The sequence below is a fragment of the Chrysemys picta genome, chromosome 4, assembly GCF_011386835.1.
Source record: "Chrysemys picta bellii isolate R12L10 chromosome 4, ASM1138683v2, whole genome shotgun sequence".
In the NCBI taxonomy this organism is placed as follows: domain Eukaryota; kingdom Metazoa; phylum Chordata; order Testudines; family Emydidae; genus Chrysemys; species Chrysemys picta.
Window position 1 is genome coordinate 56,755,778 of NC_088794.1, and position 27,277 is coordinate 56,783,054.

Consider the following 27,277-nt stretch of genomic DNA (forward strand, 5'->3'; position numbering starts at 1 on the left):
ACCCTTGCCGAATGTCCACCAGCAACACCTCACCAACAGAGCTGCACGAGCAAGGTGCTCCAGGCAGCTTTCCTGCTGATGTTTGCCCGCGGTCGAGTTTGCAAAGCAGCAGCAATTTTATGTGTGAGATATTTCCCAATTGTCTGATGGAAAATTTGAAGTAGATTTTCTCCACCACCACGGGGACAACGTCAAAAGCGGCGTGTGGTCCAAAATGCAACATGGTCTTGTGAAATGGTATTCTCCCCCTGGAAGAGTAGGGAGTGGGTGACTCCTCGAAAGCCAGCCAACTAGCTTAGTAGAGTAAGCAAAGGGCTAGCAGGGGCAATTCACCCATTCTTAGGCCAGGCCGTGGAAGAGGTGGTCTAACTAGTATTTTGCAAGCACTTTGCAGATATTATGGAGCTACCTCTAGGCATCACCACAATCTAAATCATAAGCCAGATCCTAAGATCCTCTTTCACAGATGGGGATACTGAGGCAACGAGCAGTTAAGCAGCCCACTGCTGCCAAAAGAAATGACCTCTAACTGACCGAGGATTTGAATTGCTCCCCATCAGCTTTCTGGCCTGGGCTCAGGAGATCAAAATGCAAAGGCTTGATGGAGGAATCCCTGCCTCTGCCTGGGCTAGCGTGACAGGCCCTGGATAGAATCAATGAGTTGATGTAGGATCAAAATCAATGGCAATTTGCAGCTGCCCATGCTCCTGTAGCCGTCTAGCTGCACCAAGGCAGCTTTATGGCCTCCTCCAGCTTCCTTATCACATTAGCTATGGGGTTTCTTCCTTATTGCATTATAAATTATTTCCAGAAATCAATCTAACACGGCTGCCTTGACAGGGAGGAAGATTGGAACAGACTGTCCCGTCTTCTAAAGGCTGGTCGTGACTCCCAGCACAGTGCTCACCCTGAGCTCCTGGCTGCAGCGTACTCCTGAGCCCCAGATGAGGGCGGGAGCCATCAAGTGCAGCACCAGGAGAGGCATCCAGTCTGTGCCCCTGCTTAGTGGGCGAACTGAAGGATGGGGAAATGCTTCATTTAAACTCCCTCCAGCTCTCCCCCTGTGTTTAGATGGAAGAGGCAAATTGGGGGATAGGGGGGCAAGGAAGGCTTATTTTTTCCCTTTTCCCTCTAATCTACCCTCCAGTGCTGACCTAAGTTCCCTCTAAGCTGGGTGGCTGCACAGCAGGCTATCAAGGGCGGCACAGGTGGGGAGAGGCACCTGGCCCTGGGCTGCCCTTGGGGAAGTCCTCTTCCCCCCTGCAGACACCAGGCAGCCTGCACCCCAAACCTCTCCTCCGTAGCCCCTGGAAATACTGAGGCTCAAAATAAGGTGCATAAGTTTAACAAGGAGGGGAATGAACCCTTGGAATGATGTACCTGTGTACTCCAGTGCCTGAAGTCTGCAAATCAAGCTTGGGTGTCTCTATTTAAAAAAATAAAAAACGTGCTGTAGCTCCGCCACCAGTGATGGGCTTGATGGGAGGCAGTGCTTAAGGGGGCCTGCAGCCCTAGCCAAAAAAAAAAAAAAAAAAAAAAATTAAGCCAGGGCAGCTTTAAGCAGTGTTTTACCAAAGCTGCTGCTGCCAAGTTAGGATAGTCCTCTCCTCCCCCCTGTGCTTTCTCTGACCACTCTAAGCACGGGCTGTAGGAATTCCTGGTGCAGTTCTCCAGCCTGTTATGTAAGGGGTGAGACTAGACGAGCAGAATGATTCCTTTGGGCCTTCCAATCTAGGACTCACTGAATCCCCTCCACCCTGAATCTTCTCTAAAGAGCTTTATCTCCCCCACACACACACCCCGCCCCCAATAGTACAGCTCTGCTCTGCCCCTCATCTCCCTGAGAACAAAACCGGGGCTAAGACTGTGTGCATGTGCAAAGCCTCAGGCAGAAGGGAAGCGGGTTCCTTCCTAAAACAACATCATGGGAAAAAAATCTAGAGTAAAAACTCCAGGGCCCGAGTAACTGCTGGTGTAATTGCCCGGGCCTCGGCAGGAAATTAAATCCAGTCTATTTAGTAGCATTACAAATAGAGGAAAATGCAAGTTTGTCTCTGCAGCAAGAGCCCCCTGTTGCCATGTACACAGGCACACATGCTGACCTGCTCACACATGCACCAAAGTATGGGCACACAGACAGGCATTCACAAAAGTACACATGGTGCCATACACCCCTCCCAACAGACATGCACACGTGTGAACATAGTGACATGCACCCTACACGCCTGTGCATGCATGCATAGCCACCACGCTCCCATGCTCAGAGACATACGCATGCACACAAGCAGGGACCCCAGTCCAGCCCGTGCAGTGTCCTTGCAGGGGGCAAGTGCTGAGGGCTGACCCTGTAGCATTTGTCCCTCTCCCAGGGAGTTGCAGCAGCCGGGAGGCTGGAGGGGTCCGGCTGCATCCCAGGCTGCAGAAAGTTCAGGGGCTCCCCCCCCCCCCGGCAGAGTGCCGCCCCGCGCGGGGTGCAGGACGCACGCGGGAGCCGATGCAGCGGGATGTGAGAGGCATCACAATGGAGAGCGAGCGCAGGGGCGAGCGGTGTTCGCGCTACCGCAGAGCAGGGAGGAGGCGGGGGGGCGATTCATCGGCGGGCTGGCCGGGCGCTGGAGCCCAAGTCCCGCAGTGCTCCGGAAGGCAGCGGCCGCGGCACCTGCCCGGTAAGCCGGGCCCACCGAGCATGAGAGCGCTGCGCTTGCCTGCTGTCCGGGAAGGGGGGGTCCGGCCGGGGAAGCCCCCCCGTGAAGTGCAGCCAGCTGGGGGAGGCGGGGGCTCCTGCCCCCCGGGGCATGGGGAGTGTCACGCCGTGGGGCTGATGCCGGGGCACGGGCTGCAGTGGAAGTTTGAGAGCATCAGGCGCTGCGGGGCTCCCGGCCCCGGGGTGCTCTCCTGGGACGGGACGGGGGGTGCCCGGCCGCGGGGCAGTTCTGCCCTGTCCAACCTGGGCTCGGGAGGGGGCTGCCCGGCGCAGCTTTAGCTCCAGAGCCGCCAGCCCAGCGGCAGGGGCGATCCCGGCCAGCGGAGGCTGCCTGGGGCGGGAGCAAGTCAGTGGAATTAGTCCGGATTTACAGCAGGGTAACCTGGCCCCTAATGCTCACTGGGGGCTCCGCTCTGCCCCTGTCCCCTCCCCCCACTCCCCAATTCAACTGAAGTTGGAACCACCCCTGGTCCTGCACCAGCCCCTGGGGTGAGTCCCATCCGCACCTGGCTCCCCCAGCCAAGGCGAACAGCCCCTGGCAAAGGGCAGGCTGGGAGCCAGGGTCTTTCTGCCCCCATCTGCCCCTGTCGGATGGGTGCTTCCAGCGCTTTGTCCTGACGGCTGCGGTCAGAGGCAGCGTGTAGCTGCTGAGCTGGGCTGTGGATAAGGGATCCTGGACGTTTCCCTTGGGGGGTGACCCAGTGGCAGGGGAAGAGCTTTGGGCCAGCACCCCCCCCCCAGCCAGAAGCCGTTGACAGGCTACTGCTGAGTATCCCTTGCATTGAAATAAAAACCACGTCCCCCTGAATCTTTCTGTCTCCCCATGGCACTTCCCTGGCCCCCGACGCTGGAGCCATCGGAGCACCTGGCGATCATTAGTGCATTTTTCCTGGGAAGTCCAGCAGTGCCATGGCCCATTTTACACATGGGGGGGGGCCTGAGGCCCAACAAGACTAAGGGTACATCTGTGCTGCAAGAAAACACCCACGGCAGCGAGTCTCAGAGCTGGGCTCTGGCTCCAGCTCCAGCGGGAATGACTCTGCTGCTTTTGTTTCAGTGCCATGGCATGAGCCCGAGTCTGTAGACCTGGCCCCGGGACTCACTGCCCTGGGTTGTTTTGCTTTGTTTTTGTTTTTTGCAGACATACCCACAAGAGACTTGACCAAGGTCACACAATGAGTCTGTTGCAGAGTAGAGAAGTGAGATCCGCTGGGTCCCAGGCTAGGGACCTAGCTACTGAGCCATCCTTTCTTTACAAGTTTTAACGAATCCAGCCTTGCAGGTCCCCAGGGATTCTCCCTCCCCCCATATTACAGATGGGGAAACTGAGGCATCGAAGGGCTTTACCCAACATCTCAGAGCAACTCAGTATCAGAGACAGGAATAGTGCCGTCCCCTGATTTAATCACCAGTCCACACTCCCGCGGTGAGGCTTGTCTTCAGTTTATCCTACCCTCCCACACTTTTGGGCTCTTCTCTACCTATCTCCCCATCAGCCCCCATTTCTCCTTCGTAACCTCTGGACTCCCCCCCCCCCCACGATACCCCTACCCACCACACACAGCCTGTTACCCCTGCTGCAGCCCCACTGCCCCCGACCAGGCAACAGGAATCTCTAAGGGGGAGCACAGCTCCCTCCTTTCCTGCTGGAGGTGAGAGCAGTGGGCCTGGCTGTGCCAAGCACCCCCCTTCAAAGCTGTGCAATGCCCCCTAGAGGACAGACAGTCCCAGTTCAGAGGGACCCAGTGGCCTCACAGTTAGATCAGGCTGATGGGAGGCAGCTAGGGCCAGAGAGAGGGTGCCAGGGAAGAGGGAGGTCTAGTGGTGTTCACTGTAGGGTTGTGACCTGATTGAGGGTACAGTGGGGTCTCCATGTACTCAGTGCCCTTCTGTCATTGCCTCTTGCGCTGTCCCATGTTCCATTTTTGCCTCCTTACCTCCACCTGCCTTTCCCCTCCGACCAGATTCTGATCTCATTCACCCTGGTGTAAATCCAGAAAAACTGCCCTGGTTTCAATGCGGTTACCTCTGGATTTATGCCGTGGTCGGTGAGATCCAGCCCCTCTCTCGGCTCTCAAGTAACATGATGCCCTTTGTTGGGGCATTAGCAGCAGAGTCGAACCTGAGACCTCTGACTGTATAACCATGAGCCTCTACCACCTGAGCTAAAAGATCCCTTGGAGCTTGAAAGTTGTAGCAGACTCCTCAACCTTCATGTGGCCCGGCCACCACTAAGGAGGGAGACATAGTGTCATCCTAAGGAAACATTGATTATATTTATGGCCTAGTGGATAGAGGACTGGACGGGGACTCAGGAGTCATAGCTATTTCCAGCTCTGCCACTGACCTGCTGGGTGACCTTGGGCAAGTCATGTCACCTCCCTGTGCCTCAGTTTCCTCAGATGTAAAATGGGGATAATGACACTGACCTCCTTTGTAAAGCACTTTGAAATCTACTGATGAAAAGTGTTATATAAGAGCTAAGATTTAATTATATTATTATTATTTACAGCAATCATTTAAATCTATATTGCTCTGGCATCTTCCCCCTGGAAGATCCCAGCGTGGTTCACCAGACCTTGGTGTCTGATACTCACAGCCACTTTGTACCCTATGCCAATATACAGCAGGATCACGTGATTCAAAATGGGGTAGGCAGTGCTCTCCCCACATACTTTGAGCATCCTCTACTGACAAATGGGTCACGTCACCTACCACTGACATGCAGCCACCTTTGAGGTGGGACACGGCTTCTTTTCAATAGCACACTACTCTACAGTTTGAGATAGGAAGTGAAGAAGAATCCAGTATTCCACTAAAACTGGGGACAGGAGGCGGGAGGAAGTCCTTTTAGAACATCAGCAGTGGGACACAGAGGCAAAGTGAGGTGAATGGGGTGCAGCCTGAGAGGTGAATGGGGGGGCGGTCTTTGAGGTCCTGTGTTAGGGCTGGAGCCAGCCAAGCCTGCTGGGTTATCAGGTATGTTTGGTGCAAGTGTCATTGGTCACTTTTTGTCTATTGGAAAGGCAAAGGTTCAGGCACCTGTCTAAACATTGATTGGGAATTTTCCATCAAAATGTTTTTTCAACAAAAAATACAGTTTCCACAAAGTTAAAATTTTCTGCAGGCAAATTTCAATTTTGTCAAAATTATTCAATTGTCTGTTGGGAAAATCTGAACAAAATATTTTGTTTCAGGTTGGGTCAACCGGATCGAAAGACTTTGGTTTGTCGAACCGAATCGAAACATTTAATTTCATATCAGTTTGACATTAACCTGTGTTTGCCTGAGCTGCCATGATACTTTCTGAGAACTGTAGTCTGAGTGCCTCTTGTCTCCATTCTCCTTTATGGGTCAGGCTACCTGGCTGGACTACATCTCCAATGATGCACCACAATCTTGCCTCTGGTTGAATCAACGCGGTGCATCATGGAAGATGTAGTTCGAACAGAGATTCCTGCCCATAGAGGAACATGGGAGCTTGAGGCATGCAAACTTCAACTTCCATGAGTAGGGCCTTACCAAATTCGCGGCAGTGAAAAATGCGTCACGGACTGTGAAATCTGATCTCCTCTGTGAAATCTGGTCTTTCGTGTATTTTTACCTTATACTGTACAGCTTTCAGAGGGGAGACCAGCGTTTCTCAAATTGGGGGGCCCGACTCAAAATAGGGTCGTGTTGGGCAGGGGGAGTCACAATATTGCCACTCTTACTTCTGCACTGCCTTCAGAGCTGGGAGGCCAGGGAACGGCAGCTGCTGGCCAGGCGCCCAGCTCTGAAGGCAGCACCCCGCCAGGTGTTGGTCCTGCTTTGAGCAGGGGCTTGGACTAGATGACCTCCTGAGGTCTCTTCCAACCCTGATATTCTATGATTCTAACATCAGCACAGATACCATTCCATCCTTACTTCTGTGCTGCTGCCTTCAGAGCTGGGTCAGGACCCCTACAGTAACAACACTGTGACATTTCAGATTTAAATTTCTGAAATCGTGAAATTTACGATTTTTTAAATCTTATGACCATGAAATTGACCACAATGGACTGTGAATTTGGTAGGGTGATGCAGTAGCTTGGTGAGGGGACCATGACCCAGATGAATGTGAAACTAACCTGAAGCCAAATATTTCATTCTGGGAATGTTGAAATGTTTCCTTTTGATCAGAAAGGTCAAAATGTTTCATTTCATCATATCACAAAAAAATGTTGATAGTTTGCTGAAATATCAGAATTTTCCATGGCATGGGGATTCTGATTTTCCAGCAGATCTGCTGATAACCCAGGGTGCAGCAGGGTTTGGAATCCACAGAGAGGACTGGGAAGTGCAGTCAGGACTGCCCTCAGGCACATTGGAAGGAGAGGCGTGAACGTGCAGTTGGTTTTGCTGGGATTGGGCTCTGATACACCACTGAAAGGGACTCAAAGCAGGACGGGCTCAGGTCTGCAGAGGAGGAGGCTTATTAGCATATTGGGTGGGCAGCTCACAGAGTGGGTAGGGGAAGTTAATGTGGAGCAGACTCAGTCATGCACCAGGAGGATGGCAAATATATGTGGCAGGAGGCAGGTACTTAGACGGGAGGGTTCTCGCACACAACAAGAGGGCAGTCAGCGGTAGTATGGGTGGTAGTGTGCTGGGGCTGTGGGTTCAAATCCTGTACTAAGTCTCTCAAGTGATTTTAAAGCCAGACAGACACTGCTGCAGACATGGTGACCTGCAGTAAAGGGTCAATTGGAAGCTCGACTAGAGGTCCACTCTTTTTTCTCTGGCTGTCTCTGCAAAGCAGTGGCTCTTCCGGTGTTTACAGCTTCCACCCAGGAACAGCCTATTGCTGCTGCCCTCCTGGGGGGATGCGCAGCTGGTCATTAGAAGTCAGCCGCAGCCTCTGCTGCACCCCAGCGACCACATCAGTTTCTGTTTCATGGGGGCCATGCAGCCGAAGGATCTCCTAAGGTCACCAGAAGAGAGGCGCCGGATATAAACACCCCCAGACTCTGAGCGTGGAGGAGGAACGGGCGGCTTTGGAACCCAGTGGTGGATTGGAATTTTACGGCTTACTCCTGCTTTTGTAAAGGACCCAACAGAATGGTCTCCCCCCACCATCTGAATATACCCAGATCTGGATCAGCAGGGCCGGCTCCAGCTTTTTTGTTACCCCAAGCGGCGAAGCCAAACAAAACAAAACCAAAAACAAAAAAAAGCCACGATCGGCGGCACTTCGGCCGCAGCTCTACCATGCTCGAGAGGGAGTGAGGGACCCGCCGCCGAATTGCCACCGAAGACCCGGACGTGCCACCCCTTTCTATTGGCCGCCCCAAGCACCTGCTTCCTTTGCTGGTGCCTGGAGCCAGCCCTGTGGATCAGAACCCAAGTTTGTCTCTTAGCCCATCTGGTACTTTGCAGTAAATAACATGGGCGAGAAGCGCAAGTGGTATACAGTATCTGGATTACACTGGGAAAACCACAGCTGGAGTGAATTTAGAGCAAGCCAAACACTCACACCCTGCTTAGAGCTAAACAGCCATCATGACTCCTTCATCCAGGACGCTACAGAGGGGGCTCGCCAGGGACTGAGCAGACCTAGCAAAGCAGACCACCCCACGCAGCTCAAGCCAGAGACTCAGGAACAACAGGGAAATCTTTGTTGGTGAGCTAAGATCCCTTTGCGATGGCACAAAGTCCTGGACGGAGGCACTGAGAGGTACAATGATAATATGATAGTGACCCAGAAAGAGATTCTGATCTCTTACATGTGCTTCCAGCTGCAGTCTGAGCCAGAATTTAGCACTTCTGTAGCGCTTAATCTGTTCACGAAAGTGCTCGATAAACCTTCACTTACCCTCACGGCCCCCCTGGGAGGTAGGTAAGTATCACTGTCTCTATTTTGCCATGGAGGAAACAGGCACAGGGAGAAGTGACCAGTCCAGTTACACTGTGATAGTCAGGAGAAGAATTCCCAGGTCTGTTGTTTAAACCACTAGACCCAACTGCCTCTTGAGAACTCCTCCTCTGCATCCCAGACTTTAGGTCAAACCTCAGACCAGAGCCAAACATTCTAGAGTTTCTTGGGTTAATTTCTCCCTTCCTCCCAGGCGATTATTTCTCATTTTTGTTGCATGTCTTTGTACTGTTGTATTTTCAGCCGAGAGCGCACAGCCTGACCCACAATGAAAGGGGAGCTCAGAAGCAGAATATTGCACAAATCTCAGGAGTTTCTAGTCTGGTCTCCCGAGATTTCCAAGGCAGCTTCGCGAGACAAGGCGTTAGGGCAGGGGCAGGCAACCTATGGCACGAGTGCCGAAGGCGGCACACAAGCTTATTTTCAATGGCACTCACACTGCCTGGGTCCTGGCCACCAGTCCGGGGGGCTCTTTATTTTAATTTAATTTTAAATGAAGCTTCTTAAACATTTAAAAAACCTTATTTACTTTACATACAACAATAGTTTAGTTATATATTATAGACTTATAGAAAGAGACCTTCTAAAAATGTTAAAATGTATTACTGGCACGCGAAACCTTAAATTAGAGTGAATAAATGAAGACTCGGCACACCACTTCCAAAAGGTTGCCGACCCCTGCGTTAGAGGAAGGCCTGTCAAATTGCTGATGGGAAGGATTGGCTGGCATTTATCATTCTGGCCCGTGGGACAGCAGGTGCAGGTGGGACTGAATGCTCACCTGAGTTCAGGTCAGAACTTCCACTGACCTTGGAATGTTTGCCTAGAGATCAAAGTGGGAATCTGGCCTCTATGTAGTAACTAAATGTTTAGGGCCTCATCCCATTCCCATTCAAATCAATGGCAGGACCAAGTCCTTCATTCTCATAAGCATTTGTTACTCACATTCATCATCATTCAGTGGGGGAAAAGTCTCGCCACTAGCACTGTCCTTGCTCTTTGTTTCTCTTTTCTCTGTCCTCCTCCTCATCTTAGAATCATAGAATCATAGAATCATAGATTATAGGACTGGAAGGGACCTCGAGAGGTCATCGAGTCCAGTCCCCTGCCCGCATGGCAGGACCAAATACTGTCTAGACCATCCCTGATAGACATTTATCTAACCTACTCTTAAATATCTCCAGAGACGGAGATTCCACAACCTCCCTAGGCAATTTGTTCCAGTGTTTAACCACCCTGACAGTTAGGAACTTTTTCCTAATGTCCAACCTAGACCTCCCTTGCTGCAGTTTAAACCCATTGTTTCTGGTTCTATCCTTGGAGGCTAAGGTGAACAAGTTCTCTCCCTCCTCCTCATGACACCCTTTTAGATACCTGAAAACTGCTATCATGTCTCCTCTCAGTCTTCTCTTCTCCAAACTAAACAAACCCAGTTCTTTCAGCCTTCCTTCATAGGTCATGTTCTCAAGACCTTTAATCATTCTTGTTGCTCTTCTTTGGACCCTTTCCAATTTCTCCACATCTTTTTTAAAATGCGGCGCCCAGAACTGGACACAATACTCCAGCTGAGGCCTAACCAGAGCAGAGTAGAGCGGAAGAATGACTTCTCGTGTCTTGCTCACAACACACCTGTTAATGCATCCCAGAATCATGTTTGCTTTTTTTGCAACAGCATCACACTGTTGACTCATATTTAGCTTGTGGTCCACTATAACCCCTAGATCCCTTTCTGCCGTACTCCTTCCTAGACAGTCTTTTCCCATTCTGTATGTGTGAAATTGATTTTTCCTTCCTAAGTGGAGCACTTTGCATTTGTCTTTGTTAAACTTCATCCTGTTTAACTCAGACCATTTCTCCAATTTGTCCAGATCATTTTGAATTATGACCCTGTCCTCCAAAGTAGTTGCAACCCCTCCCAGTTTGGTATCATCCGCAAACTTAATAAGCGTACTTTCTATGCCAATATCTAAGTCGTTGATGAAGATATTGAACAGAGCCGGTCCAAAACAGACCCCTGCGGAACCCCACTCGTTACGCCTTTCCAGCAGGATTGGGAACCATTAATAACAACTCTCTGAGTACGGTTATCCAGCCAGTTATGCACCCACCTTATAGTAGCCCCATCTAATTTGTATTTGCCTAGTTTATCGATAAGAATATCATGCGAGACCGTATCAAATGCCTTACTAAAGTCTAGGTATACCACATCCACCGCTTCACCCTTATCCACAAGGCTCGTTATTCTATCAAAGAAAGCTATCAGATTGGTTTGACATGATTTGTTCTTCACAAATCCATGCTGGCTGTTCCCTATCACCTTACCACCTTCCAAGTGTTTGCAGATGATTTCCTTAATTACTTGCTCCATTATCTTCCCTGGCACAGAAGTTAAACTAACTGGTCTGTAGTTACCTGGGTTGTTTTTATTTCCCTTTTTATAGATGGGCACTATATTTGCCCTTTTCCAGTCTTCTGGAATCTCTCCCGTCTCCCATGACTTTCCAAAGATAATAGCTAGAGGCTCAGATACCTCCTCTATTAGCTCCTTGAGTATTCTAGGATGCATTTCTTCAGGCCCGGGTGACTTGCAGGCATCTAACTTTTCTAAGTGATTTTTAACTTGTTCTTTTTTTATTTTATCCGCTAAACCTACCCCCTTCCCATTAGCATTCACTATGTTAGGCATTGCTTCAGACTTCTCGGTGAAGACCGAAACAAAGAAGTCATTAAGCATCTCTGCCATTTCCAAGTTTCCTGTTACTGTTTCTCCCTCTTCACTAAGCAGTGGGCCTACCCTGTCTTTGGTCTTCCTCTTGCTTCTAATGTATTGATAAAAAGTCTTCTTGTTTCCTTTTATTCCCGTAGCTAGTTTGAGCTCATTTTGTGCCTTTGCCTTTCTAATCTTGCCCCTGCATTCCTGTGTTGTTTGCCTATATTCATCCTTTGTAATCTGTCCTAGTTTCCATTTTTTATATGACTCCTTTTTATTTTTTAGATCGTGCAAGATCTCGTGGTTAAGCCAAGGTGGTCTTTTGCCACATTTTCTATCTTTCCTAACCAGCGGAATAGCTTGCTTTTGGGCCCTTAATAGTGTCCCTTTGAAAAACTGCCAACTCTCCTCAGTTGTTTTTCCCCTCAGTCTTGATTCCCATGGGACCTTACCTATCAGCTCTCTGAGCTTCCCAAAATCTGCCTTCCTGAAATCCATTGTCTCTATTTTGCTGTTCTCCCTTCTACCCTTCGTTAGAATTGCAAACTCTATGATTTCATGATCACTTTCACCCAGGCTGCCTTCTACTTTCACATTCTCAACGAGTTCCTCCCTATTTGTTAAAATCAAGTCTAGAACAGCTTCCCCCCTAGTAGCTTTTTCAACCTTCTGAAATAAAAAGTTGTCTCCAATGCAGTCCAAGAATTTGTTGGATAGTCTGTGCCCCGCTGTGTTATTTTCCCAACATATATCCGGATAGTTGAAGTCCCCCATCACCACCAAATCTTGGGCTTTGGATGATTTTGTTAGTTGCTTGAAAAAAGCCTCATCCACCTCTTCCACCTGGTTAGGTGGCCTGTAGTAGACTCCTAGCATGACATCTCCCTTGTTTTTTGCCCCTTTAAGCCTAACCCAGAGACTCTCAACACTTCCGTCTCCTATGTCCATCTCTACCTCAGTCCAAGTGTGTACATTTTTAATATATAAGGCAACACCTCCTCCCTTTTTCCCCTGTCTATCCTTCCTGAGCAAGCTGTACCCATCCACACCAACATTCCAATCATGTGTATTATCCCACCAAGTTTCAGTGATGCCAACAATGTCATAGTTGTATTAATTTATTAGCACTTCCAGTTCTTCCTGCTTATTCCCCATACTTCTCGCATTTGTATATAGGCATCTAAGATACTGGTTTGATCTTTCCTCCCAGTTTTGTCCTGACTCTCCTTTCTCTCTGCCAATATAGCCCACACTCCCTCTTGTTTCCGACCCATCTCCCCGGTCTCCATGTTCCCCACTTACCTGTGGGCTTTGCTCACCTGTCCCCGTCGAACCTAGTTTAAAGCCCTCCTCACTAGGTTAGCCAGTCTGTGTCCGAATAGGGTCTTTCCTCTCCTCGAAAGGTGAACGCCATCTCTGCCTAGCAGTCCTTCCTCAAATAGCATCCCGTGGTCTAGGAAGCCAAAGCCCTCCTGGCGACACCATCTTCGCAGCCAGGCATTCACCTCCATGATGCATCTGTCTCTGCCCGGGCCCCTACCTTTGACAGGAAGAACTGAAGAGAATACCACCTGCGCTCCAAACTCCTTCACCCGTACTCCCAGAGCCCTGTAGTCACTCTTGATCCGCTCAGTGTCACACCATGCAGTATCATTTGTGCCCACATGGATGAGTAGCATGGGGTAGTAGTCAGAGGGCTGGATAATCCTCGACAATGCCTCCGTAACGTCTCGGATACGGGCCTCCGGCAGGCAGCATACCTCCCGAGATGAAATGTCAGGGCGACAGATGGGCGCCTCCGTCCCCCTCAGCAGAGAGTCTCCGACCACCACTACCCTACGTTTCCTATTCGCAGTGGTGGCAGCAGACTTTCCAGCCTTAGGGGTACGAGGCTTCTCCTCCTTTACTGTAGGGAGTGATTCCTTCTTTCCTGTATCAAGAAGAGCATAACGATTACCTATTACCACGGCAGGAGTGTTCGGAGCAGGGGTGGAGCACTGCCTGCTGCCAGAAGTAACCAGCTGCCAGTGTCCACCCTGAGCCATCTCCTCCTCCACCAGTGGTGTATCAGCAGTCCTGTGTACTGGGACAGCTACCTCAGCTGTCTCCACATGGACACTGTCGAGGAATTGCTCGTGGATTCGGATGCTCCTCAACCTAGCCACCTCCTCCTGTAGCTCTCCCACCTGCTGCCTGAGAGATTCCACCAGCAGGCACCTCTCACATTGGATGGTCCCCCCAGCCTGGATATCAGTAAGTGGAAATTGCAAGTTACAGTCTTTGCAAAACCACACCAGGATCTGGGTAGAGGCATCCATGCTTAGGCACTCTGTCTGGCTACAGGCACAGGTGGAGGAGACAGTAGCAGTGCTGGCACAGGTGTTGTGGGTCTTCCTAACCATCGTAAGCCTCCCTCTGTCAAACTCCCGTCTGCAGCCCCCTGTCAGCTGAAAGGGTTGTTTAAGCAAAAAGTTATGAATGTAGTTGCTTTATAGGTATTAAGGGGAATCACGAGAAAACAGATGGAACTGGCAAGGGACCCTCGCCCCCTTCCTGCTCCCCTTCCAAACTCCCTTGTGAAACTCCCTGTTAGCAGCCCCTGGTCGCAAAGCTCCCTGGTCGCTTGTGCGCTGCTTTATAAAGCCCTGGCCTGTATGAATGCCCCGCCCACTGATGAAGGCTCAGCCACTTACCAGAGGCTTCTAGCTTTCAAACCTTCCAACTTTCAAATCTCCAGCTTTATGTCTCGTCTTCTGAATTCCCTGCCCTGCGGCACCTCCCACTCACGTGGGCCGTGGCCCTCTGGCCCTTTGATAAAATGTGCAGCAACTTAATATGCATGATGACGTTTATAGTATCACCATTAGAACTGGGTGTGGGTTTTTTGGTCCAAGCATTGTTTTCAATGAGAAAAGCTTTTTGGCAGAAATTTTTTCATTCTTCTTTGAATGATTGCTCGTGTCAATTCCAAGTAGGAGTGTGTGCGTCACATGCACAGTTGCGAGAAGGTTTTCCCCCTGGCGGTACCCGTCGGGTCAGCTGTGGAGCCCCCTGCAGTCGCACCTTCATGGCGGTGTATATAGGTCCCTGCTGACCGGCTGCCTCTTCAGTCCCTTCTTACCGCCAGTGATGGTCATTGGAGCAGCTTCTCTCTTGCAAACAGCAAGCAATCTCCTAGTGGACTTTCTTTCAGTGTTATCTGTAAATCGTTAAAATCTTATAGCTAGTTAGTGTAAATAGAGTAGTTAGTTTAGAGAAGTTTCAGTTGGGGTCCCCCACCCACCCATCACGTTTCCCCTCCCAGGGGACTGGGGGATGCCTTGGTCTCAGGGGTTCAAACCAGGTGGGTCCTGTCTGAAGTGCTTGGGACAGGCACATCAAACAGATAAGTGCAAAATCTGCAGAGGCTTCAAACTAAGGACCAAAACAAAGGGACTTCAGGCTGAAACTGCTCCTTATGGAGTCAGCCCTTTGTCCCCAGGTGGCGTCCGACCCCAAGCCCGGCACTTCGGTGCGGAGCGTGCCAGCCTCAGTAAGGGAGGCCGTAGCGCTGAGAAAGGACTCGGGCTCTAAAGGACCCTCGGCACCACCATTCCCCGGTGCTGAAGACTCCTTCCGGTGCGAGTGCCCGGCACCGCTCCAATTTGCCGGTGCTGCACAAGAAGAGGACAGACAGAGAGCGCTCTCCAGCTAAAGTAGTGGAGTGAGCAGGCACTAGCGGGGTGTGTCCCACATCGGGACACATTGCTCCGGCTCCAACTCTGCCAGCACCGTAGACTCCGGCCTCGTGGGGAGGTCCGGCGAGTCTGGTTCTCGTGAACTCCCCAGTGCAGGAGTGTCGGGAGGAGGGCATAGACCTTCCTTCTACGCCGGACACCTTTGAGGCGGCTAGGGACCTTATCGCAATGACGGTGCAATCCCCCGCACCAGCACCACAGAGAGGCACCGTGCCCTCGAGAGGCAAGTCGGCAATGATGCGGCACCGCTCGCCCTCACCTCAGCGCTGCTCCCCGGCACCGTCTCAGTCCACTCCGCCCTGGTCGCCAAGGTCGGAGTATTCATTGGACTCGGTGGCGGAGCAGTACACCTCTGGGTGGACCCGGCACCGCTCGAGGCAAGAAGAAGGGCTACCCATGATGTCCTGGCCTCTGCAGTGGCAGATGCCAGCTCAATGGCCCTACTGGACACCATGGGCCTACCACCAAGCCCAAGGGCCAGAGTTCAGATCCCTGTTGGTGGCTTCGGAGGCTCGGGTCCCTCCATCATCGACTTTGGTAGCCCAGGAACCTCTGCACTGGTACTGGTACCAAGAGAGGCACAGGCCCGGAACCAGCACAGTCCCCAGCACCACACACAAGGTGTCTCGATGTGGGAGGATCCCCATGAACCGATGGGTCTTGAGCACGGTAGAATTGGGATATTCTCTCCAATTCTGTTCCCTCCCGCCTTCCCACCCACCCTCCCTGTCCCTCTTCAGGGACCCTTCTCACAAGCAACTTCTAGTGCAGGGAGGTGCAAACGCTCCTACAACTCAAGCAGTAGAGGAGGTTCCTCTGGAGTTCAGGGGTAGGGGGTCCTACTCCCAGTATTTTCTCATCCCCAAGGCCAAGGGTGGGCTCAGGGCTATTTTAGACCTGCGAAACCTAAACAGATTAATGAAGAAGTTAAAGTTCCGCATGGTCTTCCTGGCTTCCATCGTTCCCTCCCTGGATCCAGGGGCCTGGTGTGCTGCCCTCTATTTGAAGGACGTATACTTTCACGTGTCCATAATTCCGTCCCACAGACGGCTCCTCCGTTTCGTGGTCAGCAATACCCACTATCAGTTCACGGTCCTCCCCTTCGGCCTCTCGACGGCCCCTTGGGTGTTTACCAAGTTCATGGTGGGCATGGCAGCCTTCCTACGGAAGCGGCAAGTGCAAGTATTCCCATACCTAGACGACTGGCTAATCTAGGGCCGCTCCCAGGCCCAAGTGGAGGACTACGTGGATGACGTTCCACAGACTTGGCCTCATTCTGAACATGGCGAAATCGACCATAGCCCCCGCTCAGAGGTAGAGTTCATCAGAGCCTGCCTGGACTCCAGTTGGGCCGGAGCATTCCTCCCAGAATCTAGCTTCCTCACCATGGGTGCCATCATAGAGGATCTCAGAAGATTCCCCACCACTATGGCGCGGAATTGCCTGAAACTGGTTGGACATATGGCTGCTTGCATGTATGTGGTACAGCACGCCAGGCTGCGGCTCCGTCCCCTTCAGGCTTGGCTAGCCCGGGTATAGAGGCCGAATGGAGACTGCCTAGACAGACTGGTCACACTCACTCCTCCAGTCCTCGAGTCCCTCTGGTGGTAGCTCAACCCACTAGCAGTCTGTGCGGGAACACCTTTCTCCAGACCTCAGCCATCGCTGTCCCTCGTCACAGATGCGTTGACCAGGGGAACGGGGGGTGCACCTAGGCGGACTCAGGACTCAAAGTCTTCGGTCCCAGGCAGAACTTTCGCTGCACATCAACGTCAGGGAGCTGTGTGTGGCTTGCCAGACGTTCCAAACCCATCCACAGAGTAGATGTGTATCGGTATTGACCGACAATACCACAGCGATGTTCTATATGAACAGACAGGGTGCTACTCACTCCTCTCCCTGTGTCAGGAAGCCCTCAAGCTGTGGGACTTCTGCATTGCCCATTCGATACACTTGGAGGCATCGAACCTTCCAGGATTGCAGAATGAACTGGCCGATCACCTCAGCAGATCCTTTCACGGCCACGAGTGGTCTCGCCGCCAGGATGTTGCAATCAACATTTTCCAAAGGTGGGGATCTCCCAGATAGACCTGTTCACAACACAGCGCAACAGGAAGTGTCAGCAGTTCTGCTCCTTCCTGAATCACAGCCCGGGCTCGCTCATGGACGCCTTTCTCCGTCCTCGGAAGGGGTGCCTGCTGTCCACATTCCCGCCTTTCATGCTCATCCACAAGGTCTTCCTCAAGGTTGGCCGAGAGGAAGCATCAATCACACAAGACCACGGCTGCCTCCAGCATCCCAATCTAGAGTCTCTCCACTTCATGGCATGGAAACTCCATGGCTAAACCTGTTAGAACCTGCGTGCACTGACTCGGTTAGGGAGGTTCTCCTCGGCAGCAGAAAACCATCCACTTGGTCCACTTATCTGGCTAAGTGGAAGAGGTTTTCAATTTGGCCTGTGCAGAAGGGCACTCCTCCATTGCAGTCATCGATTCCTTTCATCCTGGACTATGTACTTCACATAAAACAGCAGGGCCTGGCGGTACTGTCGATAAAGATGCACCTGGACGCTATTTTGGCTTTCCATCCCGGGTCAGCTGGACGGTCAGTATTTGCTAACCCCATGGTTGGCTGCTTCCTCAAAGGGCTACATAGACTGTACCCACAAGCAGAGGTGAAAGTAAACCGGTACACCCCAGTACGGTGTACTGGCAAGAGCCGGTGCGCCGTACCAGGGCGGCCCGACTTCTCCAGGCGGCAATTTAAAGGGCCTGGGGCTCCCAGCAGCAGCTGGAGCCCCAGGCCTTTTAAATTGCTGCCAGAGCCCCGCTGCTGGAGCCCTGGGGTAGCGGCAGCGGGGCTCCGGGGTTATTTAAAGGGCTGGGGCTCATGCTGCCTCGACTGCTCTGGGCCCTTTAAATAGCCGCCGGAGCCCCGCCGCCGCTACCCCAGGGCTCCAGGGGCTATTTAAAGGGCCGGAGCGGTAGAAGCAGGGGAGTCTTGCGCCCTTTAAATAGCCCCCAGAGCCCTGGAGTAGCGGCGGGGCTCCGGGGTCTATTTAAAGGGCCCAGGGCAGTAGAGGCAGCGGGAGCCCCGGGCCCTTTAAATAGCCCCTGGAGCCCTGCTGCCAGAGCCTTGGGGTAGCAGCGGCAGCTGGGGGCTCCAACCGCGGTTTAAAGGGCCCGGGGCGGTAGCAGCAGCCGAGCCCTGGCTCTTTAAACTGCTGCTAGAGCCCCCGGCTGCCGCTGCTACCCCGGCGGGGGAGGGGGAGGGCACTTACCGGTACAGGGCGGGCCGGGGCTGGCTCTGACCCCCCTATCCCCGCCCCTTCCGGGGGCCAGAGCCGGCCCCAACCCAGCCCCGTACCAGTAAGTACCTATTTTTACTTTCACCCCTGCCCACAAGTAAGGCAGCCCCCATAGGATCCCCCATGGGATCTCAATCTGGTGCTCTCGAAGCTGATGGGCCCTCCCTTCGAGCCCCTAGCAACATGCTCTCTACTTTGCCTTTCTTGGAAGGTGGCATCCTAGTGGCTATAACGTCAGTTCAGGACGTCTGAGCTCAAGGCCCTGATGTCCGAACCCCTTTATACTGTGTTTTATAAAGACAAGGTGAAGTTGCGGCCACACCCAGCTTTCCTCCCCAAGGTAGTTTCGCAATTTCACGCAAATCAGGACATTTTTCTTCCAGTGGTTCCCTCTAAGCCGCATGCTAATAACTGGGAATGCTCCATTCCCTGGATGTCAGATGAGCGTTAGCCTTTTACATTGAGTGGACAAAGCTGTTTCAGAAATCGACACAGCTCTTCATTGTGATTGCTGAGCGGATGAAGGGGTTCCTGGTGTCATCCCAAAGGATCTCTTCATGGATCACGGCTTGTATCAGGGCGTGCTACGACTCAGCAAAGATACTGGCCCCAGCATTAACGGCGCACTCCACAAGAGCAGAAGCTTCGTCTGCAGCGTTCCTGGCACCAGTTCCTATTCAAGACATCTGCAAGGCAGCGATATGTTTGTCTAATCACACCTTTATGTCGCAGAGGCTAGAGACGATGCCGTGTTCGGCAGAGCGGTCCTGCAGTCTGTGACTCGGTGAACTCCAACCCCTCCTCCTAGGGACTGCTTGGGAGTCAGCCACTTGGAATTGACATGAGAAATCACTTGAAGAAGAAAAAACGGTTACATAACTTTCCTCACTGTTGTTCTTTGAGATGTGTAACTCATGTCCATTCCAAGACCCACCCACCTCCCCTCTGTCGGAGTATCCGGCAAGAAGGAACTGAAGAGGCAGTGGGCTGGCAGGGACCTATATGAAGGCACCACTCCGCGGGGTTCCACAACTGACCCGAAGGGTACGGCTAGGGGAAAAACCCTCCGACGACTGTGCACGTGGCACGCACACACCTACTTGGCATGGACATGAGCAACACATCTCGAAGAGCAACAGTTACAAAAGGCAGGTAACCGGGTTTTTTGGTTGAAATTTTTCAAGTTTTTCATGGAAAAACCAACATTTTTTGGTAGTAATTTTCAGTAGGATTGAAATGAACTGATTCCCCTCCCCCCCCCCCAGCCCCATTTGATTTTGGTTAAAAAAGAATCTGTTGATGAAAATGGAAAATTTTCACTGAAAGCCACAAGTTTTTACTGAGAAACGGTCTTTGACAACTGGAAAACCATAGACGTCAAAGTCCACGCCCAGTAAGATAAAAGGGTTGGAGGTCAGGAGAGTTTTCACATCACGGTCATCAACTCAAGCAGATGCCACAGCCGGCTACATTCATGTCACATCGAAGCGCTTTTTTGCAACCGAGAGAGCTAATACTTACATTTCGATGAAAGCGGAGATTCTGTCCGATCTGAAAATGCCTTTGGGGCGGCTGTGTAAATACATCAGGCTGGTCAGGTGTTTGTCTGCGCCGGTTCAGTGTGATGAAAGCTTCTCTCCAAGTCCTGGGGAGATCACCTCTCATTGGATGCATGGGGTTGTGTGTCTCATAGCAGCCCAAAGGGGCTTCAGTTCAGTTTGATCAGACAAGTGTCATGAAAGGGCAGAAGTACAAGAGACAGGGAGAGGGAGGGGAGCCCTGCACTCACTTCCAAAGCAAGGCCGTCTGGGATGGAAAACACATTCCTCCTGCACCAGGCTGGCATGCGGAGCGAGAAAGCAGCTGCCCCCATGTCCATCCTCACTCCCACTGACCCGTGCAGGGGCATCTGCGAGAACCCTGCAGGAGTTCCCTTTGCTGTCTCTTTAAACACATGCACCAGAGGGGGAAGAACAGCGCAACGCTGAGAACTGAACCAGGATCTCCCCAACTACTGCCATAAGCACTGCACCGGGCTTCTTCCCCATCAAGGGTGAGATGCCCAAGGGAGCTCCTCTGAGACGGGTCTATGGGAGTTAGGCACCTAAATACCATTTAGGATCTGGGCCTTAGTCTCTCTGTGCCTGAGTTTCTCTCCTGTACAACAGGGACAATAGCATTGCCCTGCCTCATGGTGTGGGGGAAGGAGTTGAGGCTAAATATGGTGACGATTGTGAGGTGCTCAGATACTGTGATAATGGGAGCCAGAGAAGTGTCTACACAGATGTACCTGCGAAATTGTCTCTCACCTCTGTGCATCACATTTAACCGCTTAGCTTCCAGCTTCAGTCCTCCTGCAGGGGCCCTACAGGGGTAGGCACAAGACCTACCCCTCTGCTCGCAGTAGCCAGAAACGCTGGCCGGTTCAAGTCACTCTTGGGCCAGGAGGGGCACAATGTAGAAATACGGCCGAGGATCTGTCAGAATGAAACTTTACAAGCCTGGAAACTTTGGTGAAATAAGTGCTCCTAATAACCAAGGGATGGGAAGTTGGGGTCCAGAGCAGGGGCGCTCATTTGGTCTGCTGTCGTGGCAACATAAATTGGAGGGTGGCTCCCGAGTCCTTGGGCAACGCCAGCCTGGTTTGAAGTGGTGTTGAGTGCCAGCAACTGCTATTGACGCCCATGGGGGCTCAGCATCTGAGAATCAGCCCCCTCTTGGCCAGCTTTTCAAAAACGCTCGGCACCTGCAATTGTGCATCCATATCCCAAACCTGCTGCACGGCCTGATGTGAGCAGCAGCTCTGCTGCTTGGAGAAGTGGGAAGGGAGGGCTGCAGGTTAGCATTGGCAGAGCTGAGCGTGGGGAACCAAGGGGGCTGCAGGTTCGGACTGAAAGGTATCAGCAGAGCTGTGGTGGGGAGCCAAGGAGTGGCACAGCAGCGCTTAAGCATAGGCCATGTGCTGGTCCTCTGCATGGGTTGAATTTCACTCCAAATAAGCCGTTTCCATTAATGCTGTCTCCAGGAAACCCATTTGCCAGAATATCTGCAGGAAGCAAATAGACGCCGGGCATGAATGCTGGGAAACCAATGTGCCCAGGGGGCTTGGCAGTGCCCAGCTCACCAATCCAAAGCCTTTCCCGAGAGCCCTCTGGCTACTGCCTGTAGTTTGTTCTCAGCCAGTCCTGCTCGTGACACTCCCTGGAAGTCTGTGCTGGCTCCAGCAGCAGGAAAAGTGAGCCGACCTCGCCCGTTGGGCAGCAGCTGCTGCGGGAGGAGTGGAGGGGTGGAGCTAGACCCACTGATTCTCTGCAGAGCCTCGTAAAGCCCTTTCCAGGGCCCCCATGTACACAGGCTGCTGCCCAGCATGACTCGTGGAGAGTGGCCCCAGCATCCAGTCCCTTCCCCGGATGGAGAAGGACAGTCTTTTGGCTAAAGCACAGGACTGAACAACCAGGAGCTCTGGCTCTTGTTGCTGACTCGCGGTGTGACCTTGGGCAAGTTACTTCCCCTCTCTGTGCCTCAGTTTCCCCACTGTTACAATGATACCTCCCTCCTGGGTGGGGCGGAGGGTAGGTGAGCTTGGATTCATTCATGCTTGCAAAGTGCTTTGAGACCTTTGGTAGGAGGAGCTAGCGAAGCGCAAAGAAGGGCGGGCGCATCCCAGCCAGGGCTTCTCTGTGCCAGTGTCAGGCATTAGTTATGCGGTTAACAGGGAGGCAACATTAGCTCCAGCCACACGGTGGGCCGGACACCTTTGGTCTGTTCGCTCCCTTGAACAAAACTAAGCTCAACTCAGCTGCAACTGGCTCTCAGAGCAGCATTGTTCTAGCCCTGCACCCGTAGCCCGGTCCAGCTGGAGGAAATGAATTATTTCAAAGCTGAAAGCGAGCGTGACAGAGAGGCTTAACTCTGACTCTTAACCAGGGCTGGTGGACACGGGATGAGCCTTTCTGCAGTTCAGCTGAAATGTGACTCATCCTGCTGGGCTGTCGCCATGGTCTCCGATGACTGCTGCTGTGCCCAGGGGTCACTCGGAGCCGGCAGCCTGGTGCCCCCGCTTCCCTTTGCCTTGCTGCCCTCTTGCTGGATCCACGGAGCAGCCAGGAGATGAAGGCAGCAGCAAGTGGAGATGGTGGGGACACAAGATAAGGGGAGGTCTAACAGGCCCCAGGAACACTCTGGCACCCACAGCTGCCGAGTTTTGTGTGTCTCCACGCCCTGCCCCTCTGGTGTTAGGGGCAGGGTGTATGGTCACGTGCATTTCATTCACAAAGATGCAAATTAAATGCAACATCACATGCGGAGCTGCCCAAAACTTGACAGCCATGAACCGAAAATCCAGCTTGACTGTCTGCTCAGCGGTGGGCCAGCCCCCGCGACTGACGTCCTCTGTCCCTAGCAACAGGTCCTTTTGGGCACTGGACACTGGTAGCTAGAGCCAGATTCCGACAGGGGCGCTGGAGTTCATTTCTCCATGAGTTACATGCTTGCTCAGCTAAACTGGTTGCAGTGTTGTCTAGTGGTAAGAGCAAAGGATTAGGAGTCCCAGGACTCCTGGCATCTAGTCCCAGCTCTGTGAGGCAGTATGTTCTAGTGATTAGGTCAAAAGACTAGGAGCCAGGACTCCTGGGTTCTTCTCTATCACTGACTTGCCATGTGATGTCGGGCAAGTCACTTCTTTTCCCGAGGCCTCTGCTTGTTTCTCAGTCAGTTTCTCGCAGGGGTGTTGAGAGCATTAATGGGTGTTTGCGAAGTGCTTTGAGATCCCCATGGGAAGCAAGGCTGTGTGTGATTTCTTTATTAAGCGCTGTAGCTGAACTCAGCTGGAACAAATCCATCAGGGATTTGGGATCTGTATCTAGCAATCTGAACGCGAAGGAATGCAGATCCAGCTGGGGCTGTTTGGAGGCGAGGAGGCTACATGGAGCTGCGCTGCAGTAGGGTCTAATAATCATGGCTGTGCAGGTGAGATTTCTGGCCCAGTATTAGGGGACGTTCTCAACCTCTCCCTTGCCCACCCCCACTTGGCTAGGATGGCTCTTCCCTCCCAGTCACTGGGGTTAGGACTCCTCAGGTTGGAGTCATTCCTTTGTGATCAGCTGCAGCGAATCTCCCTGTACTCTGTCCTTGCTCCCCCTCATCGCTCATGTCACATAAGGGGCATTCCATTCAGGGAGAGGGAAGGTAGCACGGGTCCCATCCCCATACAGCTGGATGCTCTGCTATCATCCAGATCAGCTTGCTGACTTCCTAGCGGCTCCTGCTCCACCAGCCGCTGGGATGGAGCAGTCAGTGTCAGGAGGGTCTCACGCGGTGGCAGGCAGCGCGAAGGCAAAGACCTCTGGAAAGTGCAGCGCATCCCTGCGGTCTGTGCACACAGCACGCGTTGCATCCTAATGCGGATCCCAACTGCTGCACACTCTGCCCCTGCCACTTCGCTAAAGCAACTCTGCTCTTTTCACTCATCTCTAGTCCGCCCTGGCCGCTGGCAGCCAACACAGGACAGGCAGAGGTTGGGCTATCCAGCAATTTAATCAGCATCAAACTCATGTCATCATTCAACAGGCTAGGGAATTTTAAAGTCGCATTGTCACATTTAGCTCCCAATTTTGACCTGCATGACCATGGTTACAGAAGTCCAGCTGTGAATGCTCTCTGCCTAGCTACTGGCTCCCACATTTCAAAATGTCAATCTCTGTTCTTTCCATCTGGCAAACACAGTTTTACTCAACAGAAACCAACAAGACCAGCCCCTCTGCGGCTGTTAATCAGCACAACTTTATTGGCCTCAGTGACCTGTGACCCTGGACACCAGCTGAGGATCTGGCCCCATGTAATTAATGACCTTTTTTTGGTCCTGATGAGTGAGCCTTCCCTGCAGGGCTGTGGCGCCAAAGCCAGGGGTGTTGCCTGAGATCCCAAAAGTGAAATGCACCAGGTAAAGCTACAGCACACTGAATCCCGATCAAATCTACCAACGGGGGATGTGTGAAGGGAAAGACTCAGCCTTTAACTCCATGGGCTGGCCAAGGAGAGCTTTCTGGAGGGGCAGAGCATGAGAATGATTGTTTACTAAAACATAGGGAGTGTTCTTCCTATGTGTGACGAGAGAAACAGATGAGACCTGGACTCCATTCCCAGCTCCACCACTGACCGGCTGGGTGACCATGTTGCTGCTCTGTGCTTCAGTTTCCCCTCCCACCAGTTGTCTGGCTTGTCTGCTTGGACTATAAGGCTCAGATCCTTCAAGGTATGCAGGCTCTGGCTTCCACAGAAGTCAGGATCTGGGCCCAAGTTTTTTCCAGGCAGGGTCTGGCTCTTACTCATCTATGTCCTGCCAGCACAATGGGGCCTCGGTCTCTAGGTGTTGCTGTAATATTGTTAATCATTATTGACTGTGACTGAAGAAAAGTAAACTTGATTTTAAAGCTGCTTCTCGGGTGGTAATGTGGGGTGTTTTCAGCATGGCAGGGAAGAAATAGGCAGTTAACTCTACGGTTCCTGCCTCGTTTCTCTCTCTAACTCTGGCTATAGAGCACAGTTCTGGTCAGATCACGGGAGCTATGCTGAGCTACACTGGCCCACTCTTTGGACCTGCTTATTTGGAAATAGTGGTTCTATGTGGGTTTTCAACCAAATAGCACTTAAGGGCCCGTTTCAAAGCAGATGCCTAAGTAAAGGCTAGATTGTGAGTCAGGCTTTGCGGTTACACAAGGAACCCCTACACAGACTGCCTGGACCTGGGTCCAGATATGTGGGGCTGCTTGCTCACCTGCTCCCTACCTGGAGCAGGGGGAGGGGCAGGAAATGGGCAGAGCCAGGTCTCAATTCCTACCCCCTGCTCATTAGCCAGAACTGCTGAGCCAGTAGTAAGTGACTACAGGTGTAGGTCAGGAGTAAGTTACTACCTCCAGAGCAAGAAGGGGTGTTGCTGTGTCTCCCAGAGCTATTCCTGAGATGGTGGCACTTGCGTCCCAGGGCGGAGCCTAAAGTCACCCCCAACCCATAGAGGTGTTGCTCCCCTGCAGCTCCCGTTGATTTGCTAGCGTCCCGGGCAGGGAGGCTATTTATTTAGGTGCCTCCTTGTGGATTTAGGGGCTCATTCACAAAACAACTTTGACTGACTGTCACTTTAGGTGTCTAACTCCCAGAATCAGCTTCACAAAACCCTGCTCAGCTGCCTCCAAACCCTACAGGCACCTAAACTTCCCCCGTGCTTATGTTTTTGCTGTACAAGTTCTCTTGGTGCCTGTATTTCTGCCTCTGCGCATGCGCACCACTGCCTCCCTCTCGGCATCCGGATGCCTAAGCTCCAGAGGAACGCACAAAACAGGGGAAGATGGGCCTTACTCGCCTGGTAAGTGGGCTCAGAACTCGCTGATTGGACTGGGCTCCTGCTTGGGGGCTTACATAGAACAGTCCCTGGCGGGGGGTAGAGGAGGAGGACCTCACTCACATCCGTTAGCGCCATGGGATGTGTGAGACCTCCCCAGCTAAATCCCACCACCACCTGAGGGAGAGAAGGGATTTGAGCTGGGATTTACAATGAAGCCGAGGGTGTGGGGCTTTGGATCCCGTGCTCCAGTCCAAGCTGCAACTTCCACGTGCTGTGTGCACAGCTGTTAAGGCACTGGCGCAAGCCCAGGTCTGTCGACCCAGGATGGGAGACTCGCTGTTGCGGGCTGTGTAGACCTACCCTTACTGTCCCCATTCATTGCATAGGGAGCCTAGGCACCAAACTTTGTGGCTCCCGGTGGCTTTTGAAACGTTCGGCGTGGTGCTGCTCGGTGACCCCACCTCCCAGCTCCATTGTGACTCTAGCCCTAAATGCCTCACTTCAAGTCCCGGACACTGTGGTCACAATCAGTAGAAATGGGCTACGCCTCCCAGTGTAGCAGGATTTACGCCAGCTAAGGACTTGGCCCATTGCCTTTCAAGCCTCTGTAAGGTGCTGTCAGGTGCGGCGAGTCAAAATTAATGCTGGGATCAAATTAAATTAAATTAGAATTGAGCTCTTGTGCTTGAGCAGCCTGGGATGTTTTATAATGGACTCTGAGTCCTTTGCATTAAATACCCCTTAGTGACTCAGAGGAGGCAGCTGACCTGATTTATGCCTCAGACGATTCGCTGTGCGTTCCCGAATATATTTGAAGTATTGTTCCTGATGACACGTCTCCGCCTTCTGCTTCCTTCAAGATCCTTAACTTTTCAATCAATTTCAAAGCCCTGAGTAGAGGGAAGCTGCTGAGCGGGGTGTGGGGGACCCACAGCACAATAGCTGGGGGGATGTCAAGGGAGGCGAGCGAATTTGTCAGGCAGACAGCCTTTTATCCTCCCCGTGCAAGCTACCGCAGGAGGAACAAGCGGAGAAATGGCTTTTGAGAGCAGGGAGGATTTAGTCATCAATTGCCTGTAACTTTGATGAGCGCATTTTCCATGCAGCCTTTATGAGCCGTCTCATTCTGTCTTACAGGGCCCCCTATGGGGTTTAATGGTATTGCGCCTGTATACACCATGTAGTGCTGTTCCCCCGACTCGGCGTTAAATCAGAACAGGGCAGGGCCATTGAATGCATCCAAGGGCCCCTTTGAAGAGAAAACCCAGCGCGTGCCGGGGTCTCCTGAACAGCAGGTTCCAATGGGAGGCCGAGCTGTGAACAGACTGCCACCGGGTTTGTTACAGGGTGGAAGTCTGATAGCAAGGAGTGACATGGCAGTAGCATCAGGATCAGAGGCCCCCGCTCCTTATCCGGCCCTACGCTCTTGACTTTGCACAGCACTCTGCCCTGGTGTTGGCAGGGTCATGCCCTTCCAGGCAGGCTCCAGGTGAGATGTGGGGAGGGTAAGAGGGCCGCAGCTGGGTGTGTTCTCACTGGGACAGCCGCCAAGGAGCCAGCGCGCTGTTTGTCCTGAGCATCGTGATG

The 27,277-nt window shown here is 52.3% G+C and overlaps 1 protein-coding gene across 10 annotated transcripts in view; it reads left to right on the forward strand.

The window, feature by feature from the left end:
- SYT2 (synaptotagmin 2) overlaps positions 1 to 27,277 on the forward strand; it is a 204,312-nt gene that overhangs the window by 96,893 nt on the left and 80,142 nt on the right. The window contains exon 1 of one of the 10 annotated variants that reach the window (XM_008175325.4): positions 2,588 to 2,666. The exons of 5 other annotated variants lie outside the window; for them this stretch is intronic. The gene's annotated coding sequence lies outside the window, so the exon portion shown is untranslated. Of the gene's footprint in view, positions 1 to 2,587; positions 2,667 to 25,607; positions 25,712 to 27,277 lie in introns of those variants that run through there. 4 more of the 10 variants (XM_042842464.2, XM_042842465.2, XM_042842463.2 and 1 more) reach the window with 4 other exon arrangements.